Raw genomic sequence first — 24,892 nt, 5'->3', positions numbered from 1 at the left:
GTTCTGCAGTCAGTTTCAAATGCCGGTTCTTAATTTTCCTCTATAGCGTTCCTCACAACAAATGTCGCCTTCCCTCCAGTGATTTGCATTTGGGTTCCCGAAGCATCTCAGCAATACTTGCGTGTTCTTTGAATCTACCGCTAACACGACTATCAGCCCGCCTTTGAACTGCTACGATTTCTTCTTACAGACCGACCTGGTACGGATCCGAAACACACGAACAGTACTCTACAACTTCTCAAACTTTTGTCCTATATGCTGTCTCCTTTACAGATGAACCACATTTCCCCAAAATTCTCCCAATAAACAGAAGTCGATCGGTCATCTTACATACCACAATCCTGCCATCCTCGTTCGATTTCATATCGCTTTGCAACGTTACGCCCAGATATTTAAACAACGTGATGTGTCAAGCGGGACACTACTAATGCTCTATCGGAACATTACGGGTTTGTTTTCCCGACTCATCTACATTAATTTACATTTTTCCTCATTTAGAGATAGCTGCCATTCATGACACCAACTAGAAATTTTTTCGAAGTCGTCACCACAGAATCATCAGCAAACAGCGGCAGATTGCCGCCCACTCAGTCCGCCAAATCATTGTTGTATACAATAAAATAGCAGTCTTATCACGCTTCGTTGGGATACCCTTGTCTCTGATGAACACTCGCCGACGACGGCAGCATACTATGTTCTGTTACTTACAGAGTCTTCGAGCCGCTCACATACCTGGGAACCTGTTCCGTATGATTCTATCGTCGGTAACAGTCTGTTGTGGGGCACCCAGTCAAATACTTTCCGAAATTCTTAGAAATATAGAACCTGCCTGCTACCCTTCATCGACAGGTCGCTGTATGTCAAGCGAGAAAAGGGCAAGCTGAGTTTCGCTGGAGTGATGCTGCCGGAAGTCCGTACTGATTCGTGGACATAAGCTTCTCGATCTCAAGGAAATTTATAATATTAGAACTGACAATATGTCCAAGGATTCTGCAACAGACTGATGTTAAGGATCAAGAAAATAAATGTAAATGTTGTGTGAATAGGGCCTCCCGTCGCGTAGACCGTTCGCGGGGTGCATGTCTTCGATCTGACGTCACTTCGGCGACTTGCACGTCGATGGGGATGAAATGATGATGATTAGGACAACACAATAATACCCTGTCCCTGTGCGGAGAAAATCTCCGACCAAGCCGGGAATTGAACCCGGGCCCTTAGCATTGACATTATGTCGCACTGACCACTCAAGTACCAGGGGCCGGACGCTGTTAAGGATATTGGTCTATAATTTTTCGGGCCGCCCTTTTGCCCTTCTTATATACAGGAGTCACCTGCGATTTTTCCAGTCGCTTGGGGCTTTGCCCTGGGTGTGAGATTCGCATAAATGCAAGCTAAGTAAGGGGACAACGCCCTAGAAAACTCTTTGCACTTGTACTTTAGACGTTAGATTTTAGCGACTCTTTATCGGCAAAATGATGAAAGTGGGTTCCATACACTATTTAGAAAAGAAAGTGAGAAGGGATTTTCTGTTAACATTTTAACCGTTACCATGCATAATTAATTCATCTATCAATCAGAAAATAAGGAAAAAGCTTTTATAAAGACAAATCGGAATTGCTTCCGATTTTACCACATTTCTAAACCAGTACCAGTGATTTCCTATTGTCCATTTTACACAAATTATCAGGGCAGTTCTTTTGGAAACATCAGATTCTAATCACAGTGTAGTGCAGAAATGGTAGTCTCTCTTCAGACCATAAATTCATTACACTCAGCAGTACAAAGAAAAACTCACACGCACCTTTCTTATTTTTCATTTTTTATATACAAAAGCGACAGAAACTAAAATTCCGTGAAACTGTACTTATAAATAGCCGCACCCAGCATTTTTTTCAGTTAACCTTAGTCTGCAGTTGACGTTGCGAGGTGGAATGGATGCTGTTTCAGTTCTCTAACTGAGGATATATTCTAGGAATTGGTCCAGAATTCGACGTATAGTTTTTCAGTCACACTGCCTTTTCTGCCATGGACGTAAACCAGATATGGTTGACAGATACGCTGCCCCTTCTGCCACGGACGTAAACGAAACGTGGCAGACAGATACTGTTAGCAATTTTACAAAAAACGGCGGTGGAAAACGATGCTTTAGTTTGCATCATTTTCGACGGCCTCTCGCAGCTTCAGAATTCATTGTCATCTGTTGAGCATAGACGTCAGAAATTACGGCCGAAAAAGGGCGTGTAGCGTTCGGAAAACTTAGAGCTGATTGTACTTCCAATAACGGTTCGTCACCGCAAAATGCCTCGGAATGTTAAAGCTGTTTGTATATCTTTCCGGAATGGATCCAATGCTGATGTGAAACTTCCCGACAGATTGATATAAAAATTGGTACTGCTAGCTTCCAACTTGTAATGTGCGAGAAATGGGTGTAGGTTCTAAGTAAAAACAATAATGATGGTTTATCATTCTCTGGTGTTTTTAGTTAACGGAAGACATTCGTAGAAAGCGCCTTGAATAACAGCCCTTTGAGAAGAGAAGTTACGACTTCGTCAAACAATGAATCTCTCGGCTTTTATGGCTCCTGTGCCACATTATTATTGTTCCCATTGCTTTTTAATCGTGTATCATTTCTGGTGAGAACATAGTTTTTTTGTCAAAATGTAATTTTATTGCAGTATGCTGCAGAATATCTGAGGGTATATTACAGATAGAAAACATATCGTATTAATACTAAACTACTTCCGAGATGTCCAGTTCTGATTGAGTTCGTACTGGTTGCCGGGTCTGCTATTTTCTTCTCAATGCGACTATTAACACACCGAGCTTCTAGGTCGCCGGCGTATTTATTACAATACAGTCACACAGTGCAAGTCATTATCTTTTGAGGACATGTGATTCAAATACTACATAACGCGAATAGCCTAATATTACCTATTTGGTGCCCAGCCTGTTGCCCCGAAAATGAAAAAAAGTATTCGGGCTATTGAGAGAAGTTTTGTAAATAATCTGGTGAAGTTAGAACTGCTGAGTATTTGCCATGTAATAAACATTTCTGACATTTTAGATATTATTTACTGTTTACCATCCTGCATTTCTCAAATATCTCTTATTGTTTGCTAAGAAGGGCCGTGAAACACTGCAAATCTAAGGTAAATATACCGAAAAGGAGCTACAACATTGATGCTACACTTTCACTACGAACGATTAATATTGTGATAAGATATTCCAAATAAAATTACTAAAAAGATTAAATATTCCACACACAACTTTCGTAGGAGCAGGGGAAGAAATAAATTTATTAACAAATGATTATTGCTTGTGAAGGGACTAACATAGAAATAAATACATTCAGCGTTTGTTTTGGAAACAAATAACGAAAGATCCTGTGGAATATAGAAGTTTCCGTACAGAATTATGAACTCAAGTTTTGGACAAAGTGTTAGAAACAATTTTTAACTATATAAATAACTCCGTGAGTGATATAATATGCTGATTTACCGAAAATATTGTGTAAGAACGACTACGTCAAATATTATGTATGTCACGAGTGTGTAATGTGAACATCTATCGGTTAAATAGTATCAGGAAAAATTGTCATTGCGTAGAACTTGGAACACTGTTCAGCTGACAAACAGGTGCAACATATGAAAAAAAAAGATTTTAGATTATTAAAAGATCTAGTCTAGTCGTGGTATAGAGGAAGTGCCTTTGAGTAGTAATCAAAAGGTCCTGTGCCCGATTCGAACCTAGCCACTGTTTACTTTGTGAAGAAAAAAATTATCAGCAATGCCGTCCGAAACTTTCGGCATAAGAAGTCACTTTCGCTTTGCCAATAGATTTGTCAAAGAGGGTGAAGGAGTAAACAGAGGTTGAGGACACTTTCTCTCCCCTGGGCTGGGAAACTGCCCTTAAAAGGTGGAAGAATCAGCAATGATGATCAACGGCATGAGGATTAAGGAGGTTATGTAAACCATTGATTAAAGACTCGTACTGTGTATCTACCGGACATGTGGCTTGTAATTGAAAAACTGACGTAATGCACTTTCCATTGGCAAAAGATTCCAGACTAGTCCCTCACTCGGATCTCCGGGATGGAACTGGCTAGGGGGAGGTGACCACGTGAGAAAGTGGGATAACGAACGAAGGGACAACATTCTACTAGTCGGCGTGTGGAAAGTCAGAGGTTTAAACATAATAGCAAAGAGAAAGTCAGAGGCTCAGACTAGATGTAGTGGCGATCAGTGAGCTAAAAATCGAAAGAAGATAAAGATTTCTCCTGAGACGAATATAGGGTAATGTCAACAGCAGCAGTAAATGCTAAAACTGTTGTAGGATACGTTATGAACAGGGCAGAGAGTGAGCTACTGTGAACAGTACAGTGGTAATGTTGTTCTCGTTAGATTGGACTGCAAACCAACGTCGAGAATGGTGATTTAGGTATACATGCTGACGTCACAATCAGGACATGAAGAGAGAAAGAAAGCGTATGAGCATATTGGACTGGTTATTCGGTATTATGAACACTGAGCTGACAAAAGGCATGGGATAGCGACATTCACATCGATATGACTGAGATGGGTATAGTACCGCGCACACAAGGTACAGAAGGGCAGTGTATTGGCGGAGCTGTCATTTGTACTAAGGTGACACACGTGAAAGGGTTTGCGACCTAATTATGGCGGACTTTGAACGCGGAATTGTAGCTGTAAATGATTTGTAAATTCAGTATTAGGAGTTGCACACTGTCATGAGTGTACCGATGATACCAAATTTCAGGCATCAACTCTCATCACGGACAACACAGTGGCCGGTGACTTTCACTCAGCGAGAGAGAACAGCGCCGCTTGCGTACAGTTGTCAGTGCTAATGCACAAGCAACACTGCGTGAAATAACCGCAGCAATCGATGTGGAACGTACGACGAACGTCTCGTCTCTTTTATTACAGTTCAGCGAAATCTGGCGTCAATGTGATACGGCAGCAGACGGCGGAAACGAGTGCCCTTGCTAACAGCACGGAGCGCCTCTCCTGAGCTTATGACCATATCGGTTGGACCACAGATGCCTGGAAACCCGCGACCTCGTCAGGTGAGTTCCGATTTCAGTTGGTAAGAGCTGGTGGTAGCGCAGACTGCACGAAGCCATGGAGCCAAGCTTTCAACAAGGCTCCATAGTTGTATGAGCTGCGTCTATATGGAGTGGACTGGTTCCTCTGGTCTAACTGAACCGAACATTGACTGGAAATAATTATGTTCGGCTACTTGGAGACCATCTGCTGCCTTTCATGGGCTTCATATTCCCAAAATACGATGGAATTTTTATGGAAGACAATGTGCCATGGTACCGGACCGCAATTGTTTGTTCGCGATTTGTCTGAAGATCATTCTGGACTATTCGGGCGAATGATCTGGCCACCCAGTTCGACCGCTATGAACTCCATCGATCGTAGATGGGACGTAATCGAGAGGTCAGTTAGTGAACAAAATCTTGCACCGGCAACAATTCCGCAATTGTGCACGGCTACACGGTCAGCATGGCTCAGTTTTTCTGCAGGGGACTTCCAACGACGTCGGGCACAAGGAGATCCGACATGACTGCTACACAAGCGGCAAGACGCAGTCAATACCTTCGCTGCGCAGTGCCGATGGTACTGTTATCGACGACTGTGCCGCTAAAGCGCAGTTATTGAACACAGTTTTCCGAAATTCCTTCACCAGGGAAGATGAATGGAATATTCCAGAATTTGAAACACAAACAGCTGCTAGCATGAGTTTCTTAGAAGTAGATACCTTAGGGGTTGCGAAGCAACTCTAATCGCTCGATACGGGCAAGTCTTCAGGTCCAGATTGTATACCGATTAGGTTCCTTTCAGATTACGCTGATACAATAGCTCCCTACTTAGCAATCATATACAACTGCTCGCTCACCGATAGCTCTGTACCTACAGATTGGAAAATTGCGCAGGTCGCACCAGTGTCTAAGAAGGGTAGTAGGAGTAATCCATCGAACTACAGACCAATATCATTGACGTCGGTTTGCAGTAGAGTTTTGGAGCATATACTGTATTCAAACATTATGAATCACCTCGAAGGGAACGATCTACTGATACGTAATCAGCATGGTTTCAAAAAACATCGTTCTTGTGCAACGCAGCTAGCTCTTTATTCGCACGAAATAATGGGCGCTATCGACAGGGGATCTCAAGTTGATTTCGTATTTCTAGATTTCCGGAAAGCTTTTGACACCGTTCCTCACAAGCGACTTCTAATCAAGCTGCGGGCCTATGGGGTATCGTCTCAGTTGTGCGACTGGATTCGTGATTTCCTGTCAGGAAGGTCGCAGTTCGTAGTAATAGACGGCAAATCATCGAGTAAAACTGAAGTGATATCAGGTGTTCCCCAGGGAAGCGTCCTGGGACCTCTGCTGTTCCTGATCTATATAAATGACCTGGGTGACAATCTGAGCAGTTCTCTTAGGTTGTTCGCAGATGATGCTGTAATTTACCGTCTAGTAAGGTAATCCGAAGACCAGTATCAGTTGCAAAGCGATTTAGAAAAGATTGCTGAATGGTGTGGCAAGTGGCACTTGACACTAAATAACGAAAAGTGTGAGGTGATCCACATAAGTTTCGAAAGAAATCCGTTGGAATTCGATTACTCAATAAATAGTACAATTCTCAAGGCTGTCAATTCAACTAAGTACCTGGGTGTTAAAATTACGAACAACTTCAGCTGGAAAGACCACATAGATAATATTGTGGGGAAGGCGTGCCAAAGGTTGCGTTTCATTGGCAGGACACTTAGAAGATGCAACAAGTCCACTAAAGAGACAGTTTACACTACACTCGTGCGTCCTCTGTTAGAATATTGCTGCGCGGTGTGGGATCCTTACCAGGTGGGATTGACGGAGGACATCGAAAGGGTGCAAAAAAGGGCAGCTCGTTTTGTATTATCACGTAATAGGGGAGAGAGTGTGGCAGATATGATACGCGAATTGGGATGGAAGTCGCTACAGCAAAGACGTTTTTCGTCGCGGCGAGATATATTTACGAAATTTCAATCAACAACTTTCTCTTCCGAATGCGAAAATATTTTGTTGAGCCGAACCTACATAGGTAGGAATGATCATCAAAATAAAATAAGAGAAATCAGAGCTCGAACAGAAAGGTTTAGGTGTTCGTTTTTCCCGCGCGCTGTTCGGGAGTGGAATGGTAGAGATATAGTATGATTCTGGTTCGATGAACCCTCTGCCAGGCACTTAAATGTGAATTGCAGAGTAATCGTGTAGATGTAGATGTAGATATTAGAAGGTATCCCAAGATTTCTGTAACCTCAGTGTTAATGGAGATGAGATTCCAATAATCACGGGGGACTGGAAGACGGGTGTAGGGGAAGGAATAGAAGAAAGTATTACGGGAGAATATGCGTTAGGCAGTAGGAATGAGAGACGAGAACTACTGAGCTCTGCAGTTAATTTCAGGTGATAATGCCATAATGCCAAATACCCCCCCCCCCCCCCCCCCCCACCCTACTCCATGAACCATAGACCTTGCCGTTGGTACGGAGGCTTGCGTGCCTCAGCGATACAAACAGTCGTACCATAGGTGCAACCACAACGGAGAGGTAACTGTTGAGAGGCGAAACAAGCGTGTGGTTTCTGAAGAGGGGCAGCAGCCTTTTGCAGTGGTTGCAGGGGCAACAGTCTGGATGATTCACTGATCTGGAGTTGTAACACTAACCAAAACAGCCTCTCTGAGCTAGCACTGCGAACGTCTGAAAGAAAGGGGAAAATATAGCCGTAGTTTTTCCCAAAGACATACAGCTCTACTGTATGGGTAAATGATGATGATGTCATCCTCTTGGGTAAAATATTAAGAGGTAAAATAGTCACCCATACGGATCTTTGGGTGGACTACTCAGGAGGATGTCGTTATCAGGAGAAAGAAAATTGGCGTTCTACATATTGGAGCATCAGAACTCTTAATTGAGTAGGTATGTTAGAAAATATAAAAGAGAAAGGGATAGGTTTGAGCTGGATATAGTGGAAATTAGTTAAGTTCGGTGGCAGGAGGAACAGGACTTCTTGTCAGGTGAATACAGCATTATAAATACAAAATCAAATAGGGGCAATGTAAGTGTAGGTTTAATAATGAATAAGGAAATAGGAAGGCGCATAAGTTACTACAAACAGCATAGTGAACGCATTATCATAGAAAAAGACACAAAACCAACATCCGCCATAATAATACAAGTTTACATGCCAACTAGCTCCGCAGAAGAGGAAGAGACTGAAGAAACGTATGACGAGGTAAAAGAAATTATTGAGATAGTTGAGGGAGACGAAAATTTAATAGCTATGGAGACTGGAATTCGATAGCAGGAAAAGGAAGAGAAGGAAAAATATTAGGTGAATGGGGACTGTGGGAAAGGAACGAAAGAGGAAGGCGCCTGGTAGAATTTTTCAAAGAGCGTAATTTAATCATCGCTAACACTTGGTATAAGCATTATGAAAGAAGGCTGTGTACGTGGAAGAGACCTGGAGGCACTGGTAGGTTTCAGATTGATTATACAACGATAGCACAGAGATTTCCGGATCTAATTTTAATTGGAGGCCATTGTCAGGGGCAGATGTGGATTCTAACCACAATTTATTGGTAATGAACGGTATATTAAAACCGCAGATATTGCAGAAAGATAGGAAATAAAGAAGATGGGACTTCGATAAACTGAAAGAACCAGAGGTTGTTGAGAGTTTCAGAAGGATAATTAGAGAACGATTCACATGAACAGCATAAAAGAATACAGTAGAAGAAGAATGCGTAGGTTTGACGGATGAAATAGTGAAGGCAGCATAGTATCAACTATGTAAAATGAGAAGGGGGAATAGAAATTCTTAGGCAACGCAAGAAATATTGAATTTAATTGATGAAAGGAGAAAACTCAAAAATGCAGTAAATAAAGCAGGCGAAAGGGAATTATTACAGAAATTGAAGACTCTGTGGATGAAGATGAGATGAGAGATATGATACTACGTGAAGAGTTTGACAGAGCGCTGAAAGACCTAAGTCGAAACAAGGCCCCGGGACGAGACGACATTCCGTTTGAACTACTGGTAGCCTTGGGAGAGCCAGACATGACAAAACTCTTCCATCTGGTGAGAAAGATGTATGAGACGGGTCAAGTACCCTCGCAGTTGAAGAAGAATGTGGTGATTACAATTCCGAAGACAGAAGTTGCTGACAAGTGTGAAATTTACTGAACTATCAGTTTAATATTAGGGGCAATGTAGGTGCAAAATACTAACACAAATTTTTTACAAAAGCATGAAAGGACTGGTAGAAGCAGGCCACGGGAAAGAGCAGTCTGGATTCAGAAGAAATCTAGGAGCGTTTGAGACAATATTAACGCTAAGACGTCTTGTAGAAGATTGGTTGCGGACAGGGAAACCTACGTTTATAGCACGGTTAATGTACAGGGTTAGAACATACACAGATACCATAATAGGCAGAAAACAGACAGTCCAACAAAAGCAACTCACCAAAATGATAAACTACGCAAACACCTACCAATCCCACCACCAATACAACATACACACCTTTCACAAAAGAGTGATTAGTCTAACAGACATAAAATTATCTGAAAAAGAAAGCAGCCTACTTGAAAAGGGTCCCAAACATAACATTAACACAATGGTGTCACACAGGACAGTAGAAAATATCGTAACAGAAGCTCAAAACATCATAAAGCAACAAGATAAACTAAACACACCTGAATTCAATGCAAACCTACCAAAAGAACTAATTGCTGAGGAGATATGAGGCCTAATCAAAGAAACCAAAACCACCATAAAAGAAAACCGTAGGACTGCTGAAGAAAAAACCTACAGAAAACTAGAGAACAAATTAACACAATACAATGCCATCATCACAAATTCTAACAAAAGTAATTCAATAGTAGTCTAAAACAAAGATGAATGCATTTACAAAACATTAGAATTCATCCAAAGCAGCAACATCACAGAATTAATAAGTGACCCAACAAACCGATGCCAAAGTAAGTAACACAAAACCCTGAAAAACATAGAAACAATTTTCACAGACACACAGATTAAGAGAATGATACAGAAAAATCCCAAGGCCCCCACCCTAAAATCATTGCCTAAAGTTCACAAACCCAGAATACCTATACGTCCATTGATAAACTTCACCAAAGCACCAAAATACCACTTAGCCAAACACACACACATTCTGCTACAGACAATATACAAATACACTGAAAACAGAGGTCTAAAGAACTCAAGTGACTTAATAGAAAAAATAAGAAATGCAAACATACCAAACACAACATCATTGGTTTCATTTGACATAATTTCAATGTACACACACACCCCAACAGAAGAAACCATCAACATCATAGAAAGAAACCTCCAACTGCAAGGAAACATACCCACAACAAACATACAAGTAATATCGGACATACTCAGGCTCATCACAGAGCCAAACTACTTCGCATTCAACAACAGATTTTACTCTCAACAAGATGGACTTCCCATGGGATCCCCAATCAGTTGCCTCCCAGCTGACATTTTCCTCAATCAGATAGGAAAACAAATCTTTGATAAAATAGTAATACCAAAACAGTACAATATAATATATTATGTCGATGAAATAATCTGCTTAATAGATAAACCACAGTCTCGCACAAAAAACTTAATGAGAACTTAAACTCCCAAAAATACAATTCACCATTGAAACACAAGCAGGTGAAAAACTTAATTTCTTAGATCTCTCCATACACAAGAGAAACAACAAACATGAATTCACAATCTACAAAAAAAAAACCACAGTCATCAGCACCATTATTGATAACCAATCCAGTCACCCCATAACTCACAAAGATGCCAGCTTTAGATATTTACTTCACAGGCTGAACAAAATACCCATGAACAAACATGATTACATACAAGAACGGAACACTGTAAAACAAATTGCACAGGAGAATTGATATGATACAAAGAAAGTCGACAAAAGAAAGCACAAAATACAAAAACCAACATAACCATGAAACAAACACACATACAAACACAAATCCGCAAACAGTAAGCAACATATGGCACATAATGATTTACAACAGCGAAGTCACACACAGGGTGGGTATTATACTAAAGAAACAAGGACTTAACATAGCATACAGGACACAATACAAAGCAGACTTGCAAGAAAAACCACCAACACTGACAAATACAGCCAGTCCGGTATTTACTTACTTGCAACTGCTGTCAATCTCTATACGTGGGCCAAACATGTAGGAACTTCAGAACCAGGAAAACAGAACACCTCAGAGTACTGAAAAGCTCACACTCAACATTTGCAGACCACCTGATAACACACAATCACCGCCCAATGAACATTGAAACTGACTTACACATCCTAAAAACTAGCAGCAGCCGAAACCAAAAATTAGAACAAAACTATCACATTCAAAAATCAATGGCCCAAGGGAAGAAAGTAGTCATTGAATAGACATCACTGTGCAACAAAACCCTCTTCGCGACAATAGAACTATACAAATAATTCTCACACCACATACCAAAACCACTCATGGCAAAAAAAATCTTTCTACCTCTCCCTCCCTCCCTCTCTACCTCTATCTCTCTCTCTCTCTCTCTCTCTCTCTCTCTCTCTCTCTCTCTCTATCTGTCTATCTATCTCTCTATCTTTCTATCTCTCTCTCTGTATCTCTCCCTCTCTCTCTCTATCTCGCTCTCTATCCATCTCTTTCTCTCCCTGTCTATCTATCTCTGTCTCTACCCCAGTACCCAACACACACACGCAAACCCACACAAACCACACAACACTGACGCCAAATACAATTCAAACTCGGGCGCCTTGCCCAGCAAAACACGCTACGAAACAAATGAACACCACACAGCCACAACAAACGTAATGGCAGCGAAAACTCTGCCCATGTTTTGAGTAATCGAAAAAAGTGCATTGTCAAGCGACCATAGGTTAAGAAGTAAGCCTATTTACCTCGCCATCAACACAGGAGAACGCACCACAACATAAAAACTGTAAGTTACACACAGAAAACGTGGTACAGTCTCATTCCCGTTCGTAAATGCATAACAAACAGAAAAATTAAACAACACAAATGTTATTATCTAACAACAATTTTGCAGTTAAAAATAAAAAAAATTGAACCCACTGAAGATAGCACAAAAGTGCTGAAACATGTATGGGTGAAACAAAACAAAAAAAGGTGTCTCGCATAACGCGGAACTTCTTATCCCCGTTGTTTACAACGTTCACATAAACCAGACGACAGTTATAAGAGTCGACGGGCATGAAAGGGAAGCAGTGGTTGAGAAAGGAGTGAGACAGGCTTGTAGTCTGTCCCCAATGTTTTCCAGCCTGTAAAAAGAATTGAATAGGAATTAAAGTCCAGGGAGAAGAAAGAAAAACCTTAGGGTTTTCCGACAACATTATAATTCTGTCAGAGACAGCAAGGACTTGCAAGAGCAATTGAACGTAATGGATAGTGTCTTTAAACGGGGATATAAGATGACCATCAAGAAAAACAAGACAAGCATAATAGAATGTAGTAGAAATAAATCAGATAGTGCTGAGGGAATTAGATTAAGGAACGCCACCTTGAAGCAGTAGATGAGTGTACCCACGTATGGAAGTGAAACATGAACGGTAAACAGTTTCGACAATATGAGGAAAGGAGCTTTGCAATTCTGGTGCATTTGAAGAATGCTGAAGATTAGATGGGTAGATCACATAACTAATGAGAAGGTATTGAACACAATTTGGGAGGTTGTAACAATGGATAATTGTACTGAAATGCAGGAGGATCTGCAACGAATTGACGCATGGTGGAGGGAATGGCAATTGAATCTCAATGTAGGCAAGTGTAATGTGCTGCGAATATACAGAAAGAAAGATCCCTTATCATTTAGCTATAATATAGCAGGTCAGCAACTGGAAGTAGTTAATTCCATAAATTATCTGGGATTACGCATTAGGAGTGATTCAAAATGGAATGATCATATAATGTTGATCGTCGGTAAAGCAGATGCCAGACTGAGATTCATTGGAAGAATCCTAAGGAAATGCAATCTGGAAACAAAGGAAGTAGGTTACAGTACGCTTGTTCGCCGACTGCTTGAATACTGCTCAGCAGAGAGGGATCCGTGCCAGATGGGGTTGATAGAAGAGATATAGAAGATCCAACGGAGAGCAGCGCGCTTCGTTACAGGATCATTTAGTAATCGCGAAAGCGTTACGGAGATGATAGATAAACTCCAGTGGAAGACTCTGCAGGAGAGACGCTCAGTAGCTCGGTACGGGCTTTTGTTGAAGTTTCGAGAACATATCTTCACCGAGGAGTCAAGCAGTATATTGCTCCCTCCTACGTATATCTCGCGAAGAGACCATGAGGATAAAATCAGAGAGATTAGAGCCCACACAGAGGCATACCGACAATCCTTCATTCCACGAACAATACGAGACTGGAATAGAAGGGAGAACCGATAGAGGTATTCAAGGTACCCTCCGTCACACACTGTCAGGTGGCTTGTGGAGTATGGATGTAGATGTATATGTACAAATGGTTCAAATGGCTCTGAGCACTATGGGACTCAACTGCTGAGGTCATTAGTCCCCTAGAACTTAGAACTAGTTAAACCTAACTAACCTAAGGACATCACAAACATCCATGCCCGAGGCAGGATTCGAACCTGCGACCGTAGCGGTCTTGCGGTTCCAGACTGCAGCGCCTTTAACCGCACGGCCACTTCGGCCGGCAGATGTATATGTACACAAGAAATTTGTGGCACAGCTTGACCCAAAGAAGGGATCGGTTCATAAGACACGTTCTGAGACACTAAGGTATTACCAATTTAATACTGGAGGGAAGTGGGAGGGGTAAAAATCTTAGAGAGAGGCCGAGAGACGAAATCAATAAACAGATTCAGAAACATGTAGGTTGCAGTAGTTATTCGGAGAAGATGAAGCTCGCTTCAACAAACCAGTCTTCGCACTGACGACCAGAACAACGAACAACAATGACGAATACTCTGTTCAAGAATCAGAAGATGGAAAAGAACCGGAGGTACAGGAAGATTCGAGCTATGTTTTATCATGGTCAACCAGGCACTCAGAAATCAGATGGATTGTAAGGCCTACACAGGAGAACATGCAGACCTTAACGATAATTTAATAATCATGGAAAGTAGACTGAAGTTAAAGAGAATAGTATGGAAGAAACAGTACGGTTCAAATGGCTCTGAGCACTATGGGACTTAACATCTGATGTCCTCAGTCCCGTAGAACTTAGAACTACTTAAACCTAACTAACCTAAGGACATCACACACATCCATGCTTGAAGCAGGATTCGAACCTGCGACCGTAGCACTCACGCGGAGAGACAGTATTGGAGGGAGTGGCATACTGAAGTAGTGAATAACGATTAGACGCGCTAAGGAAGTGGTTCTCTTGAAGAGGAGTAACAATCTGTAAAGAGGGCAATCACAGGTGTTCGACAGTCAGCCACTAGCACAAGGAAGGCAACAGTGAAGAAACATTAGGTAACAACCGGCCGGTGTGGCCGAGCGGTTCTAGGCGCTTCAGTTTGGAACCGCGTGACAGCTACGGTCGCAGGTTCGAATCCTGCTTCTGGCATGGATGTGTGTGATGCCCTTAGGTTAGTTAGGTTTAAGTAATTCTAAATTCTAGGGGACTGTTGACCTCAGAAGTTAAGTCCCATAGTGCTCAGAGCCATTTGAACAATTAGGTAACAGAAAAAATACTTCAACTGATAGACAGAGGAGCATCGAGTGACATTATACTGAGTGCACTATCCGAAAATTACCTCGAACAATTAAACAGAGACGCTCAATCCGGAACCGCGCGACTGCTACGGTCGCAGGTTCGAATCCTGCCTGGGGCATGGATGTTTGTGATGTCCTTAGGTTAGTTAGGTTTAAGTAGTTCTAAGTTCTAGGGGACTGATGACCACAGATGTTAAGTCCCATAGCGCTCAGAGCCATTTGAACCATTTTTTGAATTAAACAGAGAACCGACTCGTGGAGATAACATCTTGGACCTACTGATAACAAACAGACCCGAACTTTTCGACTCTTTAAGTGCAGAACAGGGAGTCAGTGATCGTAAGGCCGTTGCAGCATCCCTGAATATGGAAGTTAACAGGAATATAAAAAAAAGGAGGAAAGTTTATCTGTTTAGCAAGAGTAATAGAAGGCAGATTTCAGACTACCAAACAGATCAAAACGAAAATTCCTGTTCCGACACTGACAATGTTGAGTGTTTATGGAAAAAGTTTAAGGCTATTGTAAAATGCGTTTTAGACAGGTACGTGCCGAGTAAAACTGTGAGGGACGGGAAAAACCCACCGTAGTTCAACAACAAAGTTAGGAAACTACTGCGAAAGCAAAGAGAGCTTCACTCCAAGTTTAAACGCAGCCGAAACCTCTCAGACAAACAGAAGCTAAACGATGTCAAAGTTAGCGTAAGGAGGGCTATGCGTGAAGCGTTCAGTGAATTCGAAAGTAAAATTCTATGTACCGGCTTGACAGAAAATCCTAGGAAGTTCTGGTCTTACGTTAAATCAGTAAGTGGCTCGAAACAGCATATCCAGACACTCCGGGATGATGATGGCATTGAAACAGAGGATGACACCCGTAAAGCTGAAATACTAAACACCTTTTTCCAAAGCTGTTTCACAGAGGAAGAACGCACCGCAGTTCCTTCTCTAAATCCTCGCACAAACGAAAAAATGGCTGACACCGAAATCAGTGTCCAAGGAATAAAAAAGCAACTGAAATCACTCAACAGAGGAAAGTCCACTGGACCTGACGGGATACCAATTCGATTCTACACAGAATACGCGAAAGAACTTGCCCCCCTTCTAACAGCCGTGTACCTCAAGTCTCTAGAGGAAAGTAAGGTTCCAAACGATTGGAAAAGAGCACAGGTAGTCCCAGTCTTCAAGAAGGGTCGTCGAGCAGATACGCAAAACTATAGACCTATATCTCTGACGTCGATCTGTTGTAGAATATTAGAACATGTTTTTTGCTCGCGTATCATGTCGTTTTTGGAAACTCAGAATCTACTCCGTAGGAATCAACGTGGATTCCGGAAACAGCGATCGTGTGAGACCCAACTCGCTTTATTTGTTCATGAGACCCAGAAAATATTAGATACAGGCTCCCAGGTAGATGCTATTTTTCTTGACTTCCGGAAGGCGTTCGATACAGTTCCGCACTGTCGCCTGATAAACAAAGTAAGAGCCTACGGAATATCAGACCAGCTGTGTGGCTGGACTGAAGAGTTTTCAGCAAACAGAACACAGCATGTTGTTATCAATGGAGAGACGTCTACAGACGTTAAAGTAACCTCTGGCGTGCCACAGGGGAGTGTTCTGGGACCATTGCTTTTCACAATATGTATAAATGACCTAGTAGATAGTGTCGGAAGTTCCATGCGGCTTTTCGCGGATGATGCTATAGTACAAAGAGAAGTTGCAGCATTAGAAAATTGTAGCGAAATGCAGGAAGATCTGCAGCGGATAGGCACTTGGTGCAGGGAGTGGCTATTGACCCTTGACATAGACAAATGTAATGTATTGCAATTACATAGAAAGAAGGATCCTTTATTGTATGATTATATGATAGCGGAACAAACACTGGTAGCAGTTACTTCTGTAAAATCTCTGGGAGTATGCGTGCGGAACGATTTGAAGTGGAATGATCATATAAAATTAATTGTTGGTAAGGCGGGTACCCGGTTGAGATTCATTGGGAGAGTGCTTAGAAAATGTAGTCCATCAACAAAGGAGGTGGCTTACAAAACAATCGTTGGACCTATACTTGAGTATTGCTCATCAGTGTGGGATCCGTACCATATCGGGTTGACGGAGGAGATAGAGAAGCTCCAAAGAAGAGCAGCGCGTTTCGTCACACTGTTATTTGGTAACCGTGATAGCGTTACGGAGATGTTTAGCAAACTCAAGTGGCAGACTCTGCAAGAGGCGCTCTTCATCGCGGTGTAGCTTGCTGTCCAGGTTTCGAGAGGGTGCGTTTCTGGGTGAGGTATCGAATATATTGCTTCCTCCTACTTATACCTGCCGAGGAGATCACGAATGTAAAATTAGAGAGATTCGAGCGCGCACGGAGTCTTTCAGACAGTCGTTCTTCCCGCGAACCATACGCGACTGGAACAGAAAAGAGAGGTAATGACAGTGGCACGTAAAGTGCCCTCCGGCACACACCGTTGGGTGGCTTGCGGAGTATAAATGTAGATGTAGATGTAGACGAAAGAAGGAGGTACAAAAAATTTCAGGGAAGGATACAGCGAAGATAAATCACTTTGGAATGAAATAAATAGGAGATGCAGGGCAGCCAAGGCCAAATGGCTGCTGAAAAAGTGTGAAGAAAGAGAGAAAGAAATGATCGTCGGAAGGACTGATCTAGCATATAGAAAGTCAAAACACCCTTTGTGGAAACTGAAAGCAAGGATGCTAACATCAAGAGTGCAAAGCGTACGAGTATTCCACCGTTAAACGCAGGGAACAGAGCAGACAGGTGAAAAGAGTACATTCAAGGCCTCTATGAAGGGGAGGACCGGAGGACCTGTCTGGTGAGATGACAGACGTTAGTTGGTAGCGTGTTCCATTGATCAATCACACGGTACGGTAGCCGTTATGATGTGGAACGTGTCAAGTGCACAAGAAATGCACATATGAAATAAGATTTTTTAATATATATATATATATATATATATATATATATATATATATATATACGGTACAGTGTTAAAGATTAATATTTCTTTTATTAACCCCATTCCCTTAAATGGTACAACATGCATATACTATATTTATAGATTTATTTATTGCTATTCAAGAATTCATCTGTGGCATAGAAGGAGTTGTCAAGGAAATATGATTTCAATTTATTTTTGAAGCTATTACTGTTGTGTCTAGACAAGAAGCCTAGACACAATGAGAGGAAGCCGAAAGGCACGCGCTTAAACTCACGCAGGCTGGCGTGAGGTCTGAAACAGGATACGTAACGAATGCTATAAAGAAAAGTACGTAGCTTCTGGAATACTTAACTTTAATCCACATTTGTAGAACATCGCTCTTGATGATACATTAATAGAATCTCAATATCTATACTGGTAATGGCGCCTTGCTAGGTCGTAGCAAATGTAGCTGAAGGCTATGCTAACTATCGTCTCGGCAAACGAGAGCGTAGTTGTCAGTGAACCATGGCTAGCAACGTCGGCTGTACAACTGGGGCTGAGTGCTAGGATCTGTCTCTAGACCTGCCGTGTGGCGGCGCTCGGTCTGCAATTACTGACAGTGGCGATACGCGGGTCCGTCGTATACTAGCGGACCGCGGCCGATTTAAAGGCTACCACCTAGCAAGTGTGGTGTCTGGCGGTGACACCGCAATTACTGCTGTCTGTCAGACATTTTATTTCATGCAGTAATTTGTCAAAAATTTTTGTAGCAGCGTATTTTACCCCTTCCTGTGCCAAAGATATGTTGAGTAAGGGATAGTGTAAGTCTTTCTTTTTTCTGGAATTATAATGAAGAATGTCACTGTTGTTTTTAAACTGGTCGAGGTTGTTGAGAACAAATTTCATTAGTGAGTAAATGTACTGTGAGGCAGTTGTAAGAATTCCCGATCTTTTAAAAAGATGCCTACAAGATGTGCGTCTATGAACCCCGCACAATATTCTAACCACTTTCTTTTGAGCAGTGAATACTTTTTACCTAAGTGTTGAGTTACCCCAAAATATTATTCCTTACGAAATCCGAGAGTGAAAGTATGCGAAGTAGGTTAGCTTACTAACTTCAAAGTTGGCAATTACTATGATTGCAAAAGTTGCTGAACCTTGTCGCTTTAGAATCTCCAAAATATGAATTTTCCAATTAAGATTCTCATCTATATGTACACCCAAAAACTTAATACGCCCTACCCTGTTTACTGACTTCCGTTGATGCGCTGTATTTATTGAAGGAATTGTACTTTCTGCAGCAGAAAATTGGATGTACTGTGTTTTTTCAAAGCTTAAAGCAAGCCCATTTGCAGAAAACGAATTAATGACTTTTCCAAAGACCTCATTTGTATCATTTTCAATTGGAGTTTCTTTTACTGGATTAATAATGATGCTTGTATCATCAGCAAGCAGTGTCAGTTCAGCTTCTTGTTTCAGATAAGAAGGGATGTCGTTCACATATATGAAGAGAAAACTGGTGTCGATAAGGAAGATTTCGGGGATTCAGTATTAGAATCACAATTTGAAAGAGCTCTGGAATACTTGAGACCAAATAAGGCAGAACGGATAAATAACATTGCATCGAAATTTTTAAAGTCACTGATGTAAGTGGAAACAAATGGTGTTCACAGTGGTGTGTAAAATGTATCAAACTGGAAGTATACCACTAGACTTTCGGAAAAACACATCCACACAGGAACCGACAAATGTGAGATTATCGTACAACAGGCTTAACAACTACCTCATTCAAGTTGGTGACGAGAATAATATACAGAAGAATGGGAAAAAAATTGGGGATCTGGCAGGTGACGACCCGTTCGGCTTTAGGAAAGAAAGGTAAAGGCGTTTAATGATGGGAAGAGGACTGCAGAAAATCAAGATACACTCATACGAATTGTCGACCTAGGAACAACGTTCACCAGTGTAAAATGGTGCAAGGTGTTTGAAAACCTGAGAAAATCAGGGATAAGCTGAAAGGGAACACGAAGATATGGAATATGCACAAGAAATAAACTGAAAAACCAAGCACGAAGAGCTCGGATTAAGAAAAGGTGTAGGAGAGTATGTTGTCTTTCGCTCCTGCTGTTCAATATATACATCGAAGAAGCAATGACGGAAATAAAAGAAAAACTCCAGAGCGGGATGAAAGTTTAGAGTGAAAGGATGTCACTGATTAGATTGGCTGATGACATTGCTATCATCTGTGCAAGTGAAGCAGAAGCACAGGACCTGTAGAACGGAATAAAGATTTTAACGAGCACAGAATATGAACTGAGAGTAATCCGGAAGAAGACAAAAGCAATGAGAAGTAGCAGGTATACAAATAGCGAGAAACTTGACATCAAAATTGGTCGTACAAAGCAGACGAAATTAGGGAGTTCTACTGAATTGGAAGCAAAATAACCCAAGGAGGATATAAAAATCAGGATAGCGCAGAAAAATATTGCATTCCTGGCCTAGAGAAGCCTACTGATATCAAACATTGCGTTTAATATGATGAACATACGTTTGGAGCACAGCAGACGCTGGGAAAACCAGAAAACAAGAGAAGTGAAGCGACTGAGACGTGGTACTACAGACGAACGTTGTAAATTAGTTGGACTGGTAAGATACGGAATGAGGCGTCTCTCTGCAGAATGGGATAAGTAAGGAACATATGTATAATACTTACACAAAAGAAGCGACAGGATGATAGTACGTGTTAAGACATTAGTGAATAACCTCCGTTATACTAGAGGGAACTGTAAGCGGGAGAAATAGTAGTGGGAGTCAGAGATTGGAAGACAACGAGCAAATTACTGAATAACTGAGGTGCAACTGCTACTCTGAACTGGAAAGGCTAGCGCAGGAGGACCGCATCAAACCAGTCAGAAAACTGATTCAAAAAAGAAGGTTTTGTTCTAAATAACGCACATATTTAACGTTGGAAGATGTTGCTGCACTAGAGACAAATGGTTCTGAGCACTATGGGACTTAACATCTATGGTCATCAGTCCCCTAGAACTTAGAACTACTTAAACCTAACTAACCTAAGGACATCACACAACACCCAGTCATCACGAGGCAGAGAAAATCCCTGACCCCTCTGGGAATCGAACCCGGGAACCCGGGCGCGGGAAGCGAGAACGTTACCGCACGACCACGAGCTGCGGACGCTAGAGACACAATGCGAGGGACAATAAACTTTGGCACTTCGCCTAGCAACATCAGTTCAATTTAATCCTCTGTTCCTCTCCTCCATATTTTTGGAGAAATGGTAATGAAGCGCGTCATGAAGAGTTGTCTGGTGTTAAACGAAGACCTGTTGACTCGGACGCAGTTGAAGAACAAGATAGTCAAAATTAAGAAAGACATTTACGACAACCTTCTGTCATTTCATTCACTGATTCTGCTCTCCACTTACCTGTAAATTCTGTTCGCACAAGACACAAGACTATCACTTGAACATCTACAAAGAGGTATGTGAAACATAAAACCAAGTAGCAGTAGCCAAAATGCTACTGGGTTTCATTGTTAATATATTCCAACAGACTTAATGATACAAATGTTTATTGTACACAGTCCAGATCGCAATTATTTCATATTTGTAAGGCTTTTGATTTTCATAAACCATATTCAGATATGGTTAATACAGAAATTCACCAGCGCTTTATTTACGTAACTAAACATGTCTTTACTTTGGTCCTTCATAACTCTTAAACAGTTTATAATAAAAGTTTATTTTTATAAACAATTGTTATTGTTACAAAAGACTTTATGTTTAAATCTATTACCGTTCAAGATAATTACAACAAGAAGAATTCGCGGATGTGAACGAAATTTCTACCACACGCAGCTCAGCGGTCTAAGTAACAAATTTATGTGCGTTAAACTGGCCATGTACCATGCTGCAATGGTGGTAGTCGTATTGCAGGAAATGTTAACCTTGTTTTCCCGAAACCGGAGAATTGGCTGAGCTATTTAAAGACTTGAAAAAGATGGTTGCGATCTATGTGTGTATAAAATGTTAAATTATACCTTCTCCCAGATTTCACATTATAGTCTACTCCAGTTTGCTGAGTGGCAAGAAAAGTTTCGAGGCTATTTAGAGTATAACACCAACTTGGAGATTTTTCCTCTCGTCCATCAAGACGTTGGCATGAAATAAAAGTAGTCACTATTAAGTTAAAAATATCACTGTTAGTAAATACCTCTGCGCACTGTGGTAGCAGAAAATACAGCAGGCGGCTTCTAGCAAAACAGGCCAACCCGCGCTCTGTAGAATTTCTAGGTAACGTCCGGCATTCAGCAAAACTTTTCAGTGGAACGAGTTCCTTGAACTGTCCACTGACCGGTGAATTCCCAGAAATCTTAATTGAGCGACACGCTTGGTAAATTGGTAGGCAAAGTAAGAGGCTTCTGTTGAGCTGCTACGTAGTCTTGAATATTTTTTGCTACACATGGACAAGCATTCTTGCCTTCCTACCCCAGGAGTCACGTTTGAGAAGCATTCGTAATCAAAAATGGCAGCCAGTATGTGACAGGTTATCACGCAATATGTCTGCGCGAAATAACATTGTGTAACACGCAATGGACGATAGTGTTATCTTTAAACCGTCTCAAAATTACTCGTCCCGCAAGTGACATGCACATAGAGGCCACCATTACTATTTCTACACTACCGTCTGTTGCTAAATCACTTTAGCATCACGTTAGTGGTATCTTGGACAACGGCCTATAGTGCACTTCAGAAAGCAGACCAGACTGGTGTATGCCAGAGCACACAGAGATCTGCAACGTTGTGCCCACACAGGGTTACGAATTAAGTATCTATAATCCTTGCTGACTTCATACTTCGTCGCCTACTGTCTTAGGCTCTTTAATTGTATCCCGTTTCTATGAAAAAGAGTAGCTTTTCCTTCAATAATGTCTTCTCAGAAAGAAGTCTACCATTTATTCTTTATCGTCACTGGAAATACATCTAAACTTTCTGAAATAATACGCTGGGTCTTCTTCTGTCTTCTAAGTAATTAAAAACTGGTCACATAATTCATAAGTGACTGTACATCTCTAGAAATGTATGCACGGGAATACATCGCAAATTTGCAATTGTTGATGAAGTCACTGACTGAGGGAACGCTATATTATTGTTCAGTTCCTTCGAAGTTTCTAATCTCAGCACAGGAATTGTGGCGAACACACTACTACTAAAGTTAGTATTGTAAGGTAACAGGTTATTACTAAAGCTGTCATAGTTTCCTTTACATAACTGTCTCAGTTAAACATTATTAGATTATGAATGTTCGCCTGTGATTTTTCCTCTTAGTTGAGTTGCTCACAACAGATAAAAAAATGTTTTTTCTTAGTAATGATGCATTTTTACAGTTTAAAGCACTATTCGTATTTCTGGCACGCGTCCATCCCACGGTCGCTGACGTTGCACCTGACGAAGTCAACGGTGATTGTCAACAGACCAACAGTGCATGTTTCGGCGGTTTGCCTGGCCATGATTGGTAAATGTGACTTCATCTCTAAACAAGATACATCATGCTTTATCACTACTAAACAAGATACATGATACATCTGGAGTACCCGGTCTTAATGACAATGTACAGAAGGTAATATGGTTCTCATAATCATTTCCAAGTAGCTCTCGATCGAGAGATAAGTGACAGGGCTGGAAGCTATGTCGATGGAGAATGCTTAGGACAATTTTCTGACTCATGCCACTTCCTCGTGCGACTGCGCGCTAGTTAAAGTGCGGATCAACTTCAGCAGCAGTAAGAACATCCATTTCCCTCTCATCTGTAGTCACTTGTTTCCTACCGTTAGGTGGTCTACCTGTTATGCTAACGCTTCTAATTAACTTGTTGAAGAGGTTGGTAAATAACTGCAGATACGATTGACGCCTATTGGGATATATTGCCGCATACACAGCACAAGAACGAACTCCACTCTTCGTACACTTTCCATACACCATGAGCAGGTCGGTTTCTTCTGCGTTGGTAGATCTCATCGTTCACTCACTGCCTACTGCTGGGACTGTTAGACACTGGTTAGCAAGTCGCAACACATTCAAGGAACATACAGGCACACTGTAAGCAAAGATAACGACATCGTTCGTAGCAGCTACGAGGGCTGAAAGGCACAGAAAAGGGACGGTGCGGAAACTTTTCAAAATACGAAACCTCGAATATGGCTGGCACTAGAATCCTGCAACCAACGCCACTGACATTCCAATTTACCCTACGTTTACTTTACTAATGTGATTAGGCATTGTTTCACTTAAAAGTGTATGTTTTCTCAAAATAAACACCTTCTAACTATTATTACAATCTATTTATTGGCTAACAATACGGGTCCCTGACTGCCAATCCACTCCGTGAAACCGCACATCAATAGCACTTTCCATCTCTGCAATATTTGCGGTGCAAGTTTTAGGTGATTCACCATGTATAATTTCTTCTCTACGTCCTGAGACCTTTTGCTTGCATCCGCTTTAACCACTTCATGGTTCTCATCAGATTAACTTTGTGTGACTTCGAATTTTTGCTTTACAAAGATTCTAGCGTCTATACAGTACTTAGGTAACTCTTTAGTCTTGTCATGACAATCGTTGGCGATCTCCTCTATAACACAGGTTACTGTTTCCGTTGATGCATTCGACTTTGATAACCTCCAAAACATTCGTGAATTCGATCTGACAGTATTCAGCCCCATTTTAAAAGATTTCCTCTCATATGTAACTGAGTCCACACCGGTTTTCATACCAAATTAAACTGCATTGAATTCACATTTAACTGTACTTACTTCACATTTAACTGGTGGTGTCTGTTGCCCAATATTATGAAACAACTCTATCAACACTTGGGAATCACTTATACTTCCGCACCCTACGAAAGTGATCACTATATTAAACCCAGTTCTTCATCCTTAGAGGCCGGCCGGGGTGGCCGTGCGGTTCTAGGCGCTGCAGTTTGGAACCGCGCGACCGCCGCGGTCGCAGGTTCGAATCCTGCTTCGGGCATGGATGTGTGTGATGCCCTTAGGTTAGTTAGGTTTAAGTAATTCTAAATTCTAGGGGACTGATGACCTCAGCAGT

Source organism: Schistocerca serialis, chromosome 2 (assembly GCF_023864345.2).
Source record: "Schistocerca serialis cubense isolate TAMUIC-IGC-003099 chromosome 2, iqSchSeri2.2, whole genome shotgun sequence".
Classification (NCBI taxonomy): Eukaryota; Metazoa; Arthropoda; class Insecta; order Orthoptera; family Acrididae; genus Schistocerca; species Schistocerca serialis.
Note: the sequence above shows the minus strand (reverse complement) of the source record.